Source organism: Lepus europaeus, chromosome 3 (assembly GCF_033115175.1).
Source record: "Lepus europaeus isolate LE1 chromosome 3, mLepTim1.pri, whole genome shotgun sequence".
Classification (NCBI taxonomy): Eukaryota; Metazoa; Chordata; class Mammalia; order Lagomorpha; family Leporidae; genus Lepus; species Lepus europaeus.
The window spans coordinates 65,758,807-65,777,700 of NC_084829.1; the positions used below are offsets into that span (position 1 = coordinate 65,758,807).

General features: G+C 36.2%; 1 protein-coding gene across 3 annotated transcripts in view; it reads left to right on the forward strand.

The window, feature by feature from the left end:
* The window catches only part of ADGRB3 (adhesion G protein-coupled receptor B3), an 862,679-nt gene that overhangs the window by 164,082 nt on the left and 679,703 nt on the right, over nt 1–18,894 (forward strand). The window lies entirely within an intron of this gene.

Genomic DNA, 18,894 nt, shown 5'->3' on the forward strand with positions numbered 1-18,894 from the left:
AGAATGGGACTAGTCCATGAGTTGGAGATATGAGTTCTGGTTCACTCAAAAAGTTTACGAGTGTTCAGCCTTGTTCCTGTCCTGTGTGTTTTAGTATCCAATTCTGTGACAGAGTCCTTATTGTTAAGCAGTAGCACACACTTAGTCTCTTTCCCTTGGTCTGCAAAGCCAAGGCTGCTCTGTGGTTCCTTCTCTCTGACCTAAATTCCTTCAAAATGGTGTCTGTACTGTCCTGGAAGCTCTACTTAGCACCATTAACATTCCTTCTCATCATCAAGAAACTCGGCCTTTTTAACCCTCTTTGGAAGATGAGTGTTCCTAGTATTTGGAGCCTGACCTGTAACTGTATCTCCTTGTAGACAGAAACGAGGATACCCTTATGATACTCATTTCTCACCAGCAGTAAACTGTCCCCACCTCTGCGCCCACCTCTCATACTTTTAATAGCTCAGATGCATTATAGTGGAAGCACTCTCTGTTTTATTCCTCATCATGTGAGAGGACCACGCTGGACTACCAGGTGTTCTACACAAAGCTACAAAGACCACTAACAGAGAAAGAAGACCTGAAGCAAAAATGGGGAAAAAAACCCCACCATATAGTCAGATATTGGACTCTCTGTGCTCTCACCTTGGGCTACACCTGCCATCCTTTTCCATGTGTACACTTTTCTCTTGTCCTCTTCTTCCTGTTAGATATAGGGCCTTCCAACTTCCCATTTTCCATTTAAAAATTTTAATATATGATTATTATATGGAATAATTTTATATTAATAATTGGAACACTTATCAGTTGAAGTATTTGTATTGAGATACTTGAGGAAATAAACAAGTTTACCCCTTGGACAATGTATAATACATATTCTAGAAACTCAGTAAAAGGGCCAGCATTATAGCACAGTGGTTTTAGCTGCTTGCAATACTGGCTTCTCATATCAGAGGGATAGCTGTTCTTCTTCCAGTCCAGCGTCCTGCTAATGTTTCCATGTGGGAGACCAAAATGGAGTTGCTGGCTCCTGGTTGATCCCTAGCTATTGTGGGTATTTGGGGAGAGAACCAGCAAATGGATGAATTCTCTCTCTGATATTGTATCTCTTCTCTTTTTCTGTCTCTCCCTCTGTGTTGCTCTTCTTTTCAGATAAATAATTAATCTTCTTTGAAGAAAGAGACTTAGGGGGCTGGTGCTGTAGCTTAGTGGGTAAAGCCACAGCCTGCAACGCCAGCATTCCTGTCAGTGCTGGTTGAAGTCCTGGCTCTTTGATTTCTGATCCAGCTCCTTGCTAATGCACCTGGGAAAGCAGAGGATGACACAAGTGATTGGGCCTCTGCACCCATGTGGGAGACCTGGAAGAAGCTCCTGGCTCCTGGTTTCTGCCAGGCCTACCTCTGGCTGTTTTAGCCATCATGGGAGTAAGCCAGTAGATAGAAGATCGATCTCTCTCTGTCTCTCTCTAACTCTGACATTCAAGTAAATAAAATAAATCTTAAAAAAAAAGCAAAAAAAAAGGAGACTCGGCAAAAGAAACTTAGCTAAAATGCATTGTTTACCTTTGCACATTTCTGAACATTATAGATAACTTCTTTTTAGTTTTTCTCTTCCCCCTTCATTTCTCATCATTAAGCACTCATAATTTTTCCTGGTCATTTTTCCCATTTTCTTTATGTCAGAAACCTAAGGCATTTGGCTTTCTGATTTGGTTTAGGATCTTGAATAAACCTAGAGCAATACCTCACAGGCATATGACTAAAATTAAGTAGAGGGTGATAGCACAAGAACACATACAACAGGTCCTCCAAGCTATTTGTATTTCTCATGGTTACACTGCCTCATTTGTTCCACCCTACTGGCTTCATATCTGGATTCTGATCTTTAAAATTTATTCTTCTTATTATAATTCAGCAACCATCAGGTCATACATTGTGCCTGTGTACTTAATTATTTTACCAAGAGGAAATATTGTATACATTTGTATTCTTTCATGTGTGCCATGTGTACATCATATATTCATTTTCTTTTTTTTTAAGATTTATTTTATTTATTTGAAAGAGTTACAGGGAGAGGTAGATTCACAGAGAGAAGTCTTCCATCTGCTGGTCCACTCCCCAGATGGCCGCAACAGCTGGAGCTGCACCAATCTGAAGCCAGGAGCCAGGAGCCTCCTCCGGGTCTCCCACATGGGCACAGGGGCCCAAGGATTTGGGCCATCCTTCACTGCCCTCACAGGCCACAGCAGAGAGCTAGATCGGAAGAGGAGCAGCCTGGACTAGAACCGGCACCCATATGGGATGCTGGGACCTCAGGTCAGGGCTTTAACCAGCTGCCCCACAGTGCTGGCCCCTATTCATTTTCTTTACATGCATCGATTTTCCCTTTGTCTTCTGAGTACAGTGTGAATCACATTCTTATCTATGTGCATGAATTTGTTTTTATGGCATATATAATTTTCTTTGAGATTATATTCTGTATTTTAAACTTGTAATTGGATAAACTTTCACCCTACTTACAGGTTAGTTTATATTAGTTACAGTGTCAGTCATATTTGGAGAAATTGTTCCTATTTTATGAAAACTATATCATTATCATGTAATTTACTGCCCTTAAGTTTGTGACACACTGAGCTTTCCCACTGCTTTCTCAAGATGCATGTATATCTGTCTCATTGGAACTTTAAGTGTTAAAAATCTCTTGTGCAGTTTAAGACTAGTATATGAGAACCACTATTTCAGCTCAGACATTCTCTACTTTTTTAATTTATTTTTTATTTTTTCAGTCATTATCTTTCATACTTTCTAATAACAACCAGCACCTGTGCTTATAGATAGATAAATTGTTTATTATATTAGCAAATTTTATGTATCCTTTAAAATTTAGAAAAGATTCAAAGCCACTACCAAAAAAATGTGAAAATCAAAATATAATCTCTTAGGGGTAAGCTGTGTGATGTTAAACCCTCTTAATATTTTGAATATATTATAAGTGTATATATATCCATATATGGATATAATTCATTATGTATAATTCATAATTCAAGCTGAAAAATTAGTCTGAAATGCAAGCCAATTCATTTCACTTTTCTTCAAAATGAAATGTAACCTGGAAAAAAAATTTATGCCATGGTAATAGCCTCAGCTCATATCATATGCCATTTTATATAGTTACGTCTTTTCTTTTCACAATAATCCCATAATGTAAGTTCTATCATTATTCTCACTTTATATGTAAGAGGAAGATTAAAGAAATTAAGTAATTTTCCTTGATGTGGCAATTATCATATATGTGATCTGGTAGTCTATTTTAGTGGCTTTCTTTCCTTTGTAGTTCAGAAGGAAATTAAAGCCACAGAGATGAAACATGTTGCTATTAGAAATACATTTTAGTAAGTGTCCGACTTGGGTTTCGAAATTAATCCTCTTTGAGAGATTGGTATGCAGAAAGGATCACAGAGGTATTGGAGTTACATCACTTAAATCCAGTTTGATCTTGTCCTCTGTAAGATCGACAGTGAGCAGATAATTTAAAAGTTTCAGTGGCTGGCACTGGTGGCTTCGTAAGGTAACAGAATATTGTATTTCCTACTTCATTTCACATACATGAATCACAGTGGACTTGACTGAGTTCTTGGGGGTATCTTCTGAAAAATTTTATAAATGCTTTTATTCTTAACCTAAACTATTTTTTACCGATTTTGAAATGATTGAATAAAGCTATTCATCTATAGGTGGGACCAAGTAATGAGACTTTTAGGTAGAACTTTCACAATAGTTAAAGTGAGCACAAGTGTGCTAGTGAGCAATCCATGTCCCCCAAGCTGGCATGTGTGTTCAATGATATTAATAATTAGCTGGCCTTTCATGCATGTGTCCCGGGAGACTTGTCAAGTTGTCTTGGATAAACTACAGGTAAATGAAAACATCCCAGAAGGAAAATATACCTTGAAATTAAAAAAAAAAAAAGTAGTGCATAAAAAGTCACAGTCACATTATCCTAAGACAGACAAGACATTTACATTCTAAATAAACATTGATTAGATGTTCAAAAAGCTAGATGTTGCTATGAAAAGCATAGGAACAATTATAAATTCAAGGATGCAGTTTTAAAAATGCAAATTTTAATAGGTTAGGTAGCTAGAGGTCAAATCAATGTTTTTCCTCAAATCAAAACATCTGAATTTTTCTTCAGTGGAGTTTTAATTTGTAAAGGTTGAATATTTATGGGGAATCTGAAAATTGAGATTGTCAGAAGTCCTTGAAAAAAAGGTTAAATCATGTAATAAGGAAATAGAACATTCATGAATGGGCTTGAAGATGCCCACGAGCACCTTGAAATAAAATGCAAAAAACATTCTGAGCAGGAAGTTTGTATTTTTCATCAGATTTTTAATGGAGTCCAAAAATTATGTTAGTGAATCTCTTCTGTTTTTGCTACCAAGTAAATGATAACCCTGTGCTTAAAAACCTCTGGTTTGAAAGAAAAAAAAAAAATCTTAGGAACTATATAGATTTGAGTTCAAACACTCCTGTACAACTTGGTTAAATTTGATAGCCTTTTGAATCTTGTCATTCTTTACCTCATAATGATGCTCATGTATCAAAAAGTTTTAATGAAAAAAATAATAAAACACTTGACATCTAGGTAAACCTCCACATTGGTCCAAAGTGTTCCATTCTGTGTTTTGCCACTTTATCAGAATATTCTATATATAGTACTGACCAAAATATGCCTAGATAAAATTTTCCTCTAGTGATTCCATTTTGACAACTTGTACTTACATGTTTCAAGTATAAACTTCTTCTATATTCACTCCTAATATTCTAGGGTTACAAGTGTCCTCATTATCATTGTCATTCTTTTGAAATATTCAGATTTTTGTGCCAGAGTTGCTATAGTCATTCTGCCACTGGTCTTTCTAAATGATTTCTGAGAATTTCCTGTTTCAACTGAAAGCTTCAGTTAATCACTTTCTGAATGCGCATCTTCTGGGAATATGTTTGTGCTGTCTTTGAGGTTCATTGCATTGTCTTGGGAACAATGATACTGTTAACCCAAGTTAAGAAAAATGAAATGTTTGCTTTTATAACTTCTGATAAGTCAGTTTGGGGAATACCTTTGCCCATTCATAGTAACTTAGGAGTAATTCTTTCTGGAAATAAAATAAAATAGAAAAGGTTTTGCAGCCAATGACAAAACTTTCTAGGTGTCTATAGATACTAATAAATGTTTATATATTTGTGTTTCTGCTACTTATCTTCATTTGAAAAATCATGGCAAAAGAGTCTCACAGATCCTGGTAAAGCTGCCTGAAGATATTTCCAAAGATATGAAGATTTGCTAGTCTAATTGTCTAGTGTTTTGGGTCACAGAAAACATGGCTAGAATATCCATTTCTTCTTATCTCAAGTCATTTCTGGCTGCTGAAGTAGGCAATGACTTAGAAATGAATGAGCCATCATAATAATCTCTTATATTTGTCATAATAATTTCTTTTATTTCTCTTCTAACACATCAATGCATTGGTTGACATCTGGCATTGGTCAGAAGCAATGCTAGAAGCTTCTGTGTGGAGAGGAGAACAACAGCTCCTGCCCTCTGGCAGTTACTATGAGTGAAAGAGACAAACATATGAGCAGATTTGATGAGGAAAACAAACCGTGTACAGAAATGTTCAATGCTATTTAGAGCTGCAATGGAAGACTTTCTGGGAATAATTTTTTATTTGAGTCTCAGCAGTTGAAGAATGGGGAGAGGGTAGAGCATTTTAAGCAGAAGGAGCAGCCCTTCATGTGAGCAGGTCAGAGAGATCCTGGCATCCACTGAAACTCCTGAGCTATCTGACCATGCTTTAGGGCAGGTGGCTTCATCCACCTTAAAACTGCAGTGTCTATAGGAAGCAGGGAGATCTAGAGGCATTTTTTATCTTTCGTAAGTGAGGGCTGAGGTTCAGGGAACTTGAGGGCTTGGCCTGGGAGCTCTTATTTAATCTGTTGATGGCTGACCTTGAACTGAGGACTTCCATCTCTGGTCCAGTGATTTAACTCTCTCCAAATGCTTCTTATTTTGGCAGTTTGGAAACAAGGGATCCTTCTATTCATCAAGTCCTGCTCCTCAGATTTTAATTTGAATTCTTTTTTTGAGTCATGGATATTCTTGCCTATTTTAGATGGCAGTTCTTATACGAGGAAAATTTGAAAACATTTAAGATTACCTACTTTGTTTTATTAGCAAGTAATTTGAATATGTTTGTAAATGACAGATTTATCCAGTGACCAATGGATATACCAGTGTACTCTTTCTATTCTTACCATGTTTTCCTTCTTCCTACTTATATTTTATTATTATAACTTTCCCAAAGTTCTTACTTCTAGGTTGAGGCAGTTCTAAACCAAGTGAATTTTAAAATTAAAGGATATCTTCCTGCTACCTCCTCCTTGGTAACAGACATTTTTCAAGTCAAATAATAAAAAAGCTTAAATAAACCCTATATATGAGATACATTTATGGAAGTATATTTTAAAGCAGCTTAGAAAATATTCATGAAGTCATATGCCTTCTGTTCTAGGTATTCTAGAGGATTAGAAGATGAAAAAACTTTGTCTCAGGTCAGTAGTGGAAACAGACATTTAAGCTAATGAATTGGAATCCTGAATACAGGATAAGTAGGAGCACATTTAAACTATAGAGATAGCATTGAAGAATGATTCAGTCTGGAGAGTAAGAAAATGTTTTCTGAAGGAACCTCAAAATTGTACTTAAAACTTCAAGGAGTTTTCTAGAAGGAGCAAGTTTGTGGATGTAAAAAATATCCCATGCAAAATGTGGATGGGGTGAAATTCCACGGATTTCTCAGGAAAGTTGTTTCCTTCAGCCTAAGGAACCCTCAAATGTAAAAGGACAATGAGAAGAAATAAGGTTGGTGCCACTGGATAGGCTGTGGGTGAAAGGCATTAGGCACTGACAATAGTGCTCTGATTATATGGAAGATAGCTGAGGCTTTCAAGGAAGAGAGAGATTTGAAAAATTTGTATAATAGAAAATATAAACACCTAGAGATTGAAGAATAGTTTGGTGGGTAGAGGAAGGGGAAAGAGTACAACTTTAGATAAGGAAGGCATGTTAGGAAATAATTACAAAATGCAAAAGCAAATAATAAAGCATTAAAACACACATATACACAACCACATTCATAAGTACTGATGACATTGTACCATGACAGGAAGCTGAAGAAAGTTATTTATGGGGAAGAGTCACACAGATCTAGTGTCTCATTGGATTTGGCTAATGAGGAAGACAGAATCCAAAATTACTTTAAAGTTTCATGCCTAGGGGAAACAATAGAAAGTGGTACCCTCAAGACAGAGAATAAAGAAAAGGGAGGCTTAGGGAGGCACACTCATTCATACATTTTGAGAAACATTATTCCAATGTTGTTATATGTGATATACATAGAAAATATAAAACAGACAAATTTTGTGTACTTAAGTAGCTTACATTCTATAGAGGAAACAGATGATATACAAAAAGATTGCATAGCAGATGGTGGTAGGTGCTTTGGAGAAAACTAAAGAAGGTAAGAAAACAGATCTCAGTGGGCTGGGTTTGTATTATAAAGTAAATGATTGGAAAAGACAGTATTTAACTGGAGGAATGCATGAAGCAGATGTTCATGTGATGATTGGGAAGAAAGATATTCCAGGCAGTGAGCATGATAAGCACAAGCATTTCAAAACAGGACTAATCTTGACAAGGAATGGAAAGAGCCAAATGGGGAAATGGGTAGGGGAGTAGTGAGAAATGAGTTTCAAAGAGAAAAGAGGAAGACTTGTAATGGAAAGGAATGTGGGTTTTATGCTATTTGAGGTGGAAACCCTGAAGAGTTTGGTGATGTGACAAGATCTATGTTTTTAAAGACCATGTTGGCTGTTTTGTAAAGAAAATAGATTACAGGAGGTAAGAATGTACATAGATTTGATGGAAAGCTGCTGGAGCAGTTTAGGAGGGATTTCATGGTGTCTTGTACTAGAGAGCTTGTGAGGAATTGAGGAGGTTTAGAATCAGTATGTTTTTTAATCCATGGATATATAGATGGGTTAGTTTTAGTGAAAGGAAGAAAAAGAGGAATGCTTGATTTGGGGTGGGGGGGTTGATCAATTAAGGTGTGAGAACAAAGTTTTGGGAGAAGATGCAAAAGGGATGATAAGCTTGTGATGCTTTTTCGACATTCATTTAGAGATGGCAGGTACTTAGTTGGACATCTTCTTCTGGAGTTAGTGATATAATGTTGGGGATCACCAGCATACTTGCATATGGCATCATCTATACTAGAGGAAGACAGCAGGTTGAGAGGGGCAGAGGTATGGAGACTGGAATTATATTACAAAAATCAAAGCGAGGGCACCAGCAAAGGACAGAGAGATTTTGGGGAATAAACTGAATTTCACTGACATAAATAATACTCATGTAGATCAAGTACGGCAACTGCCACGTAAGTTAAACATGGAGTTAACAGTATTGTGTTGCTGAATGAACTAGTTCATAAATTATGAGTTAAGGTCTGTAGTGTAAAATTAAATACATATGGAAACATGTTATTACTTAAGAAAGACAGAAATTGCTATTGTGGGAACACAGAGAAAGAAGTGAGCGTAGTTAAATGGAGTAAGAGGGATAAGAAAAAATGGGGTAAAAAAGCTACCATTTCAGAGCCTGAAGTGGCCCAAAACAAGTAGGCACACCTGTACCTTGTAAATTTTTTAAGGTACCCCACATATCATAAAACGATTCTGTGCTTCTATTGAGATGATGTCCAATTTCACTTGTTTCTCCTGGCTCCACTGGATATGTATATAGGTTTGTGTAATATGTATAGCCTTTATGTCATTATTTCACATGCTTGTTGTCCAGGTGCGTATGGAAAAATGCAAATCTCCTGCACTGCCCTGTATTATTTCTAGGAGTTCCCTCAAGCAAAGATTCCTCAAATGCTCTGTTTGAAATAGAAACATTTATCTTCCATTTTCAGTGCCATGTTTATTCTTAGAAGCTCTAAGTAAAAACCTTCCTTTAGTTTGGAATAATAGACTCTTCCCATAGAATGCAAACTCAGAAGAAAAAGTGTCTCTGTGCTGTTCTTTCCATTTTTGGTTTTCAACACTTCTTACTCCCCACATCCAGCACCAAGAGCACAATTCTGTCCCCTCCCTTCTTAAGCAAATGGTGGAAATTCTCACAGCATGTGTAGCTATGCTCTGCTCCAGTCTGTTCCAGACAGACATGTCCAATAGTGGCTGAACCACTTCAATGGCTGTTCTCTTTCATACATATTTTTTTAAAGGATTTATTTATTTATTTGAAAGAGTTACACACAGAGAGGAGAGGCAGAGAGAGGGAGAGAGAGAGGTCTTCCATCTGCTGGTTCACTCCTTAGATGGCCTCAACTGCTGGAGCTGCGATGATCCAAAGCCAGGAGCCAGGAGCTTTTTTCAGGTCTCCCACGCAGGTCCAAGTAGTCGGGCCATCTTTTAATGCTTTTCTAGCCCATACTAGAGAGCTGGATCGAAAGTGGAGCAGCCAGAACTCCAACCCGCGCCAAAATGGGATGCCAGCATTGCAGGTGGTGGCTTTACCCACTATGCTGCAGCACTGGGCCCTCTTACATAGATTTAGAGGAGGTTGAAAGCACACAATAATGAGGATAACAAAAAATGAAAGAAAGAAAGCCTTAGGGAAAGCAAGGAAATATAATAACTTCTTTATTTTTCACTGAGGAAATTGAAATCAAATAATTTCAACTGATACATGTAATGACACAAGGCTCAATTTTGTATAAAGTAGACGTGAATCCAAGTCTTAAATTCCATGCTATCTATGGCAGTTGTAATGGAGCAAAATGCAGGCACACACAAATACCACAGTAGCTTAATATTGAATGCTTTTTAATTCCTTTTCTGAGTAGGTAAATTAACTTTACTATAATAAACATTGTTATATGTGAATGTGTTAAATCGTGAATGTAAATAAAAGTTTGTTCAGCTGATTTCTTTTTGTGTTTCAAGTTCCAAGTTTATTCACCTGTTACAGTGTAGAAACAACATTTTTGACTATATCTGCTTACAGGATGGGAGCTCAATAATTATTGACAAGAAATTTTAAAATATATTTAATTTCTGATAGTTTTTGAATTTTGTGTAGTGTAGCATGGTATGAGAAAATTTTCATAAATCTGTGTTTAGTGAAACAACTGTTGAGTTCAAAAGGAAGTCTAGTGAAGCTAATCATTTGATTAATGAATCGGTTTTATCAGATGAATTCATAGTTTTGCAGGTTAGAACTTTTAGAACTTAGGTGCACAAGTCCATGAGTTTATGGAACCCATGGTAATTAGATTTTCCAGGGTTGTCTGGGAATGTGTCTGGGCTCTATGTTGCCACCAGAGCTTTTTAAAAACTCACTAATGCAATCATCTTAAGAATATTTGACAACACACTATTTCTCACTGAATGTATTTCAAGTTTCAACATCTTAGCCATCTACCTAAAGTTACCTTTGAAATGTTGTACCTAGATCCTGTTCTTCCTTTTGTTTCTCTAACCAATTTATCTACCTATCCATCTACCTATATACGTTTTATTGAATAAGTACCCCAAATTTCAATTTTCCCTACACATTTCACTCCTGTGCCTTTCTTAATGTTTATATCTGCTACTAAACTGACCTTCTACTTCTTTTCTGCTTGTTCTATGACCTCTCCAAAGCCCTAGATAAAATGTCAACTAACGTAAGTATCCAACAACTGCCTACAGGCTCCATTACAGTTCACATCTCTGTATTAACAAAACCCTCCCTGCTGCTCAGCTTCCCTTTTGCTGCATTCTCCAAGGCAGACAGATGCGATTTTACCACTTTTTTTCAACCTCGCCTTCCTACTACTGTTACCTTTCATTCAACAGACTTACAGCCTGTTAAATGTGAACTCTACCAAATTGTATATATCCTGCACCCACCAAATACATCTGTGTTTTCACTCCAGCTTTGCTCACCCCCATTATGCAAAATGACTGCCTTCCAGATCTTCCACCTGTGCTCCTTTTCTTATTCCTTGCATAATCTGGAATTTTGCCATAGATTTTTTGCACCTTTGATATCTTCTTTCCCATTATCTTCTTAGGCTTATAGCCTACAATAGACTTGATTTTTTGTTAGTATTTAATATAACAGTGTTTTCCAAAATCTCTGCTTCTTCTCCAAACTTCTGCCATGTTGATCTTTGTACTTTTTTTATTATATGAGCACATGTTACTTGACATATTTTGTGTTGTTTCACTTCTATTCATTCTTCATCTGTGTGCTTAGATGGTAATTTCCACTGGATTCCTAAAATGGTTCTGAAATCCAAGTTAATAGTTTCTTTTCCTTATAAATGGTCTTTTCATCATCATTCTCATTTTCTTCATCTTTATCCAGTATTCATTATGATTGAACACCTGTTCTTTTATGAAATACTGCTCATTCTCAATTTAAAGATCTGAGTCTTAGAGTGTCTTCTACTTTCTCTTTTGGGTCATGTGTTTCTTTTCTTTTGGGAACCTCAATACTAATTGAAGGACAGATGAGATCACTTCTCTCCTTAATGAAATATCTTCAGTGGCTCCCCAATACCTACATAATCAACTGCATTGCCCTTCACCTCCTTAATAAAATCTAACTTATGCACAGCTTTTGTAGAAACTAAGGAAGAAAGCCTTCTAAATATCATGCATAGTCATACCTTCAGACATTGGATTATATTGTTGTTCTCTGTCTAGAATGTTGCTTCATACTTTTCAACTTGAGATAGTCATGTTTCTCTTGCAAATTATACTCTAAGCTTTGGCAATTTTTATGTACCATAGTTCTTAGTACATGTCATACAATGTATTGATAGTATTTTTTGAAATCTCTCTCCCATTACATTGTTTTTTGCTCACTTAGCTTCAGGTTTATGATAATTAAATTTTATAATCAAGTGCTTTGGGACAGTAAAAATGATCACTAAGTGTTGATTTATTTTAGGGTTCCTCCATTAAAGCTCCTTGGTGCAGGAAATTCTGTAATATTTTCCCATATTACTTATCTGTATCAAATAATGATAGTAATTGAATGCAAAATTTTCTTTTTGCAGATTAAGTGGTGTGTTTTCCATAAATAGGAAAAAAGTTGTTGACTTTTTTCTTACTGTTGTTAAAATTAAATATATATATATATATTTACCAGGCAGAGTCAGACAGTGAGACAGAGAGACTTAGAGAAAGGTCTTCCTTCCGTTGGTTCACTCCCCCAATGGCCACCACGGCCGGCACTGTGCTGATCCGAAGCCAGGAGCTGGGTACTTCTTCCCTGTCTCCCATGCGGGCACAGGGACCCAAGCACTTGGGACATCCTCCTCTGCCCTCCCTGCCACAGCAGAGAGCCGGACTGGAAGAGGAGCAACCGGGACAGAATCCAGTGCCCCGACTGGGACTAGAACCTGGGGTGCCGGCACCACAGGCAGAGGATTAGCCAAGTGAGTCATGGCACCAGCCATAAAATTAAATATTTAAATGAATATTTTGAATACTATAGTCCTTCCATATTTTTATATGTCACATCAGGCAAATTAATAGTTATTGGATTTCTTATTGTTTTCATTTTTATTATTTTTCATCTCTGGCTTTTTTCTGGTTTATCATATTAAAATATGAAGGGGCCAGCATTTGTGCTATTGAGTTGAGTCACTATATCCCATATTTTAGCATCTGGTTCAAGTCCCAGCTGTTTCACTTGCAAAGCAACTTCATACTTAGGCTCTTCACTGAGAGACACTGGTTTACATACATGGGTCACAATCACCCACAGGGGTGAAGCAGACAGAGTTCCAAAATCCTGGCGTTAGCCTGGCCTAGTCTTGACTGATGTGGATATTGGGAGTGAATTAGCAGATGAAAAATTTCTTTCTTTATATTTTTCAGATAAATAGATAGGAACTATGCACACTACAGTTTGGAAAAAATATATGTTGAACTAAAGACATTATAAAATAGTATTTTACAAGTTCTTAAAAAAAATTTGCTCATCTGGTAGTCCCTTTCTCTGATCAGTCTAATTCTGCTTTATTTACTTTATTGAATTCTATCAGTGAATATAATTGAATGATTCAATGAGGCTATTATGAGGCAAACTTGATTCTCTTTGGCCTAACCGCATGAAAAAACCTCCCATTTCTAAAGGGACATTCTGGAATTCTTACCCACTGAAGGCTTTTAGAACAAGGATGAAATTATTTTACTACCTGGGACCACTAAACTGTGGGATGTATTTGGACCCTACCTTTACCAACCAGATCATACCCATCATTTGGATGGGCTCATTTCTTATATTGACTATATGACACTTCGTGTCACTGATACATAAAGATTGCACCTATTGGTGGAATATCACATAATAAATTGATACATGTATACATTCTGTAATATATCATGGTGAAATAGCTCCTTAAATATTTATCATTTCTTTAAGCAAAAGCATTCAAAACCTTTTCTCCCAGATTAATATAAATTATTTAATATAATTATATATAATATATATTTAATAATTATTATATATTATCTGTAGTCACCCTACTGTGCCATAGAACAACAGAACTTCTTTCTTCTACCTAAACTGTATTTAGAAACCATTTGTCAACCTTTCCCTATCTTTCTCTCCCCTTTACTCTCTCCAACCTCTGATGATTACCACTGTGCTCTCAACTTTCATGAGATCGATTTTTAGATTCCACATATGAGTCAAATCATGTGGTACTTCTGTTTTGGTGCCTGACTTATTTCACTTAATGTAATAACTTCTAATTCCATTCATGTTATCACAAATGACAGAATTTCATTCTGCTTTTTTTTTTTTAATAAAGGAGGAAAACCTTGTGTTTTGTGTTTGTACCACATTTTCTTTATGCACTCATCAGTTGATGGACTCCTAGGTTGTTTCTATTTCTTGGCTACTGTAAATAGTACTGCAGGAAACAAAGGAGTGTAGATGTCTGTTGGACACTTATTTAATTTTCCTTGGGTATATACCCAGTAATGGGATTGCAGTATCCATGGTAGTTCTATTTTCAGTATTTTGAGAAACCTCCATACTGATTTCCACAATGGTTGAGGTAATTTGCATTACCACCAACAGTGTGCAAAGGTTTTGTTTTCAATACAGCCTTACTTGCCTGTTCTCTTTTGTCTTTTTGATAACAGCTATCCTAAATTCAGTGAGTGGTATCATGGTGATTGTGATTTGCATTTCCCTGTGGAATGATGTTGAACATTTTTTTTTTTTTTTGACAGGCAGAGTGGAAAGTGAGAGAGAGATAGAGAGAAAGGTCTTCCTTTTGCCGTTGGTTCACCCTCCAATGGCCGCCGCGCTGATCTGTTGGCAGGAGCCAGGTGCTTATCCTGGTCTCCCATGGGGTGCAGGGCCCAAGCACTTGGGCCATCCTCCACTGCACTCCCTGGCCACAATGGCCGCCGCGCTGATCCCTTGGCAGGAGCCAGGTACTTATCCTGGTCTCCCATGGGGTGCAGGGCCCAAGCACTTGGGCCATCCTCCACTGCACTCCCTGGCCACAGCAGAGAGCTGGCCTGGAAGAGGGGCAACCGGGACAGGATCGGTGCCCCGACCGGGACTAGAACCTGGTGTGCCGGCGCCGCAAGGCGGAGGATTAGCCTAGTGAGCCGCGGCGCGGGCTGATGTTGAACATTTTTTCAAACATACTTGTGATCCATTTGAAAAGTGTCTATTCCTTTTGAAAACTGTATATTTAGATTGATTGCCCACATTTTATTAGTATTTCATTATTAATATTTTACTATTGAATACTTGGAGTTCCTTATATAATCTGAACTTAACCCCTGTGAGATGTATCATTTGCAGATATTTTCTCCCATTCTATAGCTTGTCTCTACAGTTTGTTATTTGTTTCCTTTGTTGTACAGAAACCTTTCAGTTTGATATAATTCTATTTTTTGTATTCTTTTTTTGGGGGTCTTTAATATTTTTTTGCCCATTCTGATGTCCTGAGTAGTTTCCCCTGTATTTTTCTCTAGTCATTCCTGCATTTTAGCAGTAATAAATTTCCCATTTCATGAACATACAGAGTCTGTATTTCTTTGTGTTCTCTTCAGTATTTGATTTTTTCATTAATGTGTTATTGTAGAGATCTTTCATCTCTTTGGTTAAATTTATCCATAGGTATTTTACTATTTTGGTAGCTATTGGAAATGGATTGATATCTTGAGTTCTTTTTAAGATAATTTACTCATAGGCTATAGAAAACTACTGATTTTAAATGTTGAGTTTCTATCTAGTCACTGTGTTGAATTTATCAATTCTAATACTTTTGGGGTATAGTCTTTGGGATTTTCTACATACAAAATCATGTCATTTTCAAAATGTAACAATTTGACATGTACCAGTCTAGCACAGTGTTTGTAGATAAAGAATGTTTGTGAGTGAATGAATGATGACACCATGATATTTATATCCCATACCTAAATTCATTATATTATATTTCCTGTGTAGTTTTAGGGTTGTAAGGGTATTTATAAATCAGTGTTTCAGATATGTTACTTGATACAGCTACTAAAGTTAAGATGAACTATTTTTTTTAATCCAAGGGATTTATTTCTGCCTTTTAAAAAATACATCAGCATAATAACACTGACTGTAAGCATAATAGAAATAAAATATCCATATGATTACGCTTTGTAACTTTTAATCTAAACTTACTGTGGCTCATACACTCATAACCAACTCTCCTTTTACAGAATCCCACCCATTTGCCAGTTGTTCGGGAATAAATAAATGCTGAATATGTGAACTCCAGGAAAGAGTTATAATACTTACAGATTATGTTCTTAATGTACAAATCTGAGTTCAACCAATTTTCCATTTTTATAAAGCCATATTAATTTTTAAAATTTAAAAACAAAACAAGGAGTACTTCATACTTGATGACCTCATAAATAATTGGCATTAATTTTCCATGTTGCATTCCAGATAACTTGCAACACTACCATGAACTCTTAAGTAATTGACAGTTTCATTCTGTGTGTCCACATATTGTCAGACAGGATTGCTTGTATTGCTTAAATCTATTAAATTATTATTTAATATAATACAAATTTGGTTTTCTAAAATTATATAATATTATAATTATTACTTATTTATTTAAATTATTTATTAGAAAAATATTAATCAGCAAGCAGCCTAAAATTAAAAATAATATTTATAATTTGACTTTCCATAAATAATAGCAATATTTTAGGATGTAGGATGTAGCATTAATTTTTTAAGTATCTAACTATCTTCCTAACTATCCATCCAAGCATACATATGAATATAAATATATATATATATATATAATGTGTATTTTTAAAACTGTCACCATATAATAATAAGAATGTTTGTTTTATAATTGATTTCTTATAGGAACTATATTATGACCATGTGCATATTTGCTTATGAGAGTTACCTCCATAGTATTTCTCTTTTGGAATATATCATACTTTTAAAGTAGTCTCTACTATTGCACTTTAAAAATATATTTAATTTGCCGATATTTTAAGCAGTAAGTCTGTATTATTATCCAATAGTCTTATTAGTTACCTAGGATAAATCTATTTTCTAAAAAAGAGATTTATTAATTTTATTTGAAAATCAAAGAGTTAGAAACATAGATCTTCCATCCCTCTGCTTCACTCGCCAGATTGTTGCAACAGTTAGGGCTGAGTCAGGCCGAAGCCAGGAGCCAGGAGCCAGGAGCCAGGAGCCAGGAGCCAAGAGCCAAGAGCTTCATCTGGGTCTGCCATGTGGTTGGTAGGGCCCCAAACACTTGGGCCATCTTTTGCTGTTTTTCTCAGGCTATTAGCATGGAGCTACATTGGAAGTAGAGTAGCCAGGACTCTACTAGTGCCCATATGGGATGCCAATGTCATAGGTGATGGCTTTACCCACTACACCACAATAGGATAAATTCTTAAACCTATGTTAAAGCTATGCAGATTTTTTTAGGCTTTAGCACCAATGGACCATATAGCCTCATTTTGGAAAGTTTATGCAAAGTTGTATTCTCAACATCAATGATGTAACCCAGTTTAACCTTTTTGAACATTTTAAAGGTACTCTTTAGTATGAATTACTTTATCTGTAAACCTACTATAAAATATCTTACTCAAATAAAACCCAATACTAGTTATATACAGTGTAAGATAATGGTCACATTGAATATATTCCTTCTTTTCTGTCACATTAAAATACACACTAATAAAAATGAGTGTGTTGAATATATTTTTACTTATTACTTAAATGTTATTTTTTAACATGACAGTAATTAGTGATATATTCTGTGCTTGTTACTTGATTATAAATTCCAAAATAAATATGAAGGCAGTGTGATAATGATGCACGGGAAGTTACATCTCATCAGTGGCTTGTGGACAGAGTTATTTCAAATTAAGGATTTTGAAAATGTTTTTATGTGGGAGGTACTTGGCAGATTAGTAAATCTATCACTTAAGACACATGCATTCGATATCAGAGTGGCTGTGTTTGATTCCTAGCTCCTCTCCCAAAACTGATTTCCTACTAATGTACACTCTAGGAACAAGTGGTAATGGATCAAGTACTTGGGTCCCAGCTACCTATGTGGGAAATCCAGATTGAGTTTCAGGCTCTTTGCTTTGGTCTGGCACAGCCCTAGCTGTTGTGGACATTTGGGCAGTGAACCATTGGGTAGAAAATCTTTCTGTCTGTTTTTCTCTTTCTTTCTCTCTGCCTTTCAAGGAAAATGGAAATAGCTAAATAAAATTTTTATTTATATATGTTTAAATAATATTTCATAAATCTGTGAAACATGAAGAAAAGTCTTTTTTATCTCTAGGAAATACTGCACCTTTTATAAGTGAATAGAAACAACTCAATTAAATGTATCATTAGTTAATGCTTGGAAGAATTTCATAAATGAAATTGAGTGTTTAATAAATGTTATGAAAACATGTATTAAGTATGCTAATTCTCATTTGGTTTTCCTTACCTTAATATCTATTCACAATATTTTTATTATGCATATAATAGAGCTCTAAAATATTTGCAAAATGTGTTCAATAGGAATATTTCAATGTCAAATGAATATAATTTCCTTTTATACCTGGCATGATAAAGTCAAATATAATTAAATCAGGCTCCCTGGATTCCAATGATAGTTTCTGTTCTGAAATTCTGTGTTTTGCAAAGTAAAGTATTTATTTTGATAACATTGTCCATCACTCTTTCAACTACATACAAATTAGAAATTTGGCTTCTGTCAGAAAACATCACTGGAGGCCGGCGCCGTGGCTCAACAGGCTAATCCTCCGCCTTGCGGCGCCGGCACACCGGGTTCTAGTCCCGGTCGGGGCACCGATCCTGTCCCGGTTGCCCCTCTTCCAGGCCAGCTCTCTGCTGTGGCTAGGGAGTGCAGTGGAGGATGGCCCAAGTGCTTGGGCCCTGCACCCGCATGGGAGACCAGGAGAAGCACCTGGCTCCTGCCATCGGAACAGCGCGGTGCGCCGGCCGCAGCGCGCTACCGCGGCGGCCATTGGAGGGTGAACCAACGGCAAAAGGAAGACCTTTCTCTCTGTCTCTCTCTCTCTCACTGTCCACTCTGCCTGTCAAAAAAAAAAAAAAAAAAAAAAAAGAAAAAAAAAAAAAAAAAAAAAAAAAAAAGAAAACATCACTGGAACAGTTTTCAGAATCATAGGCTTCTTCCCTACTCTGGTAAGAGAAAACAATCTCATTTTTCAAGAACTTTCTTTTGCTACCCTTAACCATATGTTTACTATATTTAAGATTATTTTA